The sequence below is a fragment of the Otolemur garnettii genome, unplaced genomic scaffold (genome assembly GCF_000181295.1).
Source record: "Otolemur garnettii isolate 467f Iridium unplaced genomic scaffold, OtoGar3 scaffold00051, whole genome shotgun sequence".
NCBI classification, from domain to species: domain Eukaryota; kingdom Metazoa; phylum Chordata; class Mammalia; order Primates; family Galagidae; genus Otolemur; species Otolemur garnettii.
The window spans coordinates 7,237,853-7,239,688 of record NW_003852446.1 but is presented as its reverse complement, the minus strand read 5'-3'; positions in this window follow the sequence as shown (position 1 = coordinate 7,239,688).

Here is a 1,836-nt window from a genome sequence, read left to right as displayed (position 1 = left end):
GCCTCCCAAGTAGCTGGGACCACAGGCGCCCGCCACAACGCCCGGCCTTTTTTTGGTTGCAGCCATCATTGTTGTTTGGCGGCCCAGGCTGGGGATTCGAACCCGCCACCTTAGGTGTACGTGGCTGGCGCCTTAGCCGCTTGAGCCACAGGCGCCGAGCCCTGATTTAATTTCTTATACTATTATAATCATGCAGTGAGTAAAGTATCATGTCTTGTTTTATTTCCTTTCTTTTCTTTTTTTGGCCAGGACCGGGTTTAAACCCACCACCTCGTGTATATGGGGACGGGTGCCCTACTCCTTGAGCCACAGGTGCTGCTCAATTTTATCTTTAATTTTTTATTGTTTTTGGAGACAGAGTTTCACTTTGTCGCCCTTGGTAGAGTGCCTTGCCTTTGGCAGCATAGCTCACAGCAACCTCCAACTCTTGGGCTCAAGCAATCCTCTTGCCTCAGTTTCTCTATTTTTAGTAGAGACGACGTCTTGCTTTTGGTCAGGCTGGTCTCAAACTTAGGAGCTTAAGCAATCCGCCTGCCTCGCCCTCCCAGACTGCTAGGATCACAGACCACTGCGCCCAGCCTAATTTCATTTTTCACGCTATAATAATCATGCAGTGAATAAAGTTACATATCTTGTTTTTTTAATAAAAATATTTCTCCATGTTAACACATGTGCTATGTAAAAACAATTTTTAATCTCTTTATATGGGCATAAAGCTGAGTTAAGTTAGTCAATTTAATCTATCCATTCTGCTATTTTGGTTGTTGGACAGTTATTGACTGCGGTAAATCAAATCATACTTTTAGGAACATCTCTTTGTGGAAAGCCTAGTATGTATTTAGGATTATTACTTTAAGATAAATTCTCAGAAACGGAATTATGGCCTCAAAGGGCATGAACATGTTTTAGTTTGGTGCCAAATACTGATAAATTGCTTTTCTGAGTAGTTAGATCAAGCTACCTATAATGTGTCATGTCTTATCATGACAAATTATGAGCTAGATATTAGCACAGCCTGATAGATTGCAGAACAACCTTCCTCAGAGATCTTTAAGAAGAATTAAAAAATCCCCTTTCTGTGTTCCAGGTCGGACTTTCAAAGATTTACTAACTCTCAATTAAAAAGAAAAGATATTTTTAAATGTCAGGAAGATAACATGAATTCAGTGTTCTTTATATCATCTCTCTTGCATCAGATCTTAGGTTTGGATAGTGACTTTCTTGTCAAGTGAAATGTTCTCACAGTATGTCTACAAGGCAAGTGTCTATTTTACAGACAGAGAAATAGTGAGGCCCAATGAAAGTTTCTTTAAGTGACTTACTTTCCTACAGCCATATGATTTATACTGAACTCACATCTATGGGCCACATCTTAGGACTCTTGGCAATATTAGTCAAGTTCAGGTCACCTCAAGATGTGCTATATATAAAACAATTTTTTAAAAAGAGGGAGCAGCAGAAAGAAAGGTTTCATCTAAGTTCCATTTTTGTACGTAAGAAAATAGAACATCAAAAGAGGAAATTCCTGGGTGGTGTCTGTGGCTCAAGGAGTAGGGCGCCGGCCCCATATACTGGGGGTGGTGGGTTCAAGCTCGGCCTCAGCCAAAACTGCAAAAATAAAAAACAAATAAAACATGGTTTTTTGGCTCAGCACCTGTGGCTCAAGTGGCTAAGGCACCAGCCACGTACACCCAAGGTGGTGGGTTCGAATCCAGCCCGGGCTGCCAAACAACAATGATGGCTGCAACCAAAAAATAGCCGGGCGTTGTGGCGGGCACCTGTGGTCCCAGCTACTTGGGAGGCTGAGGCAAGAGACTCGCTTGAGCCCAGGAGTTG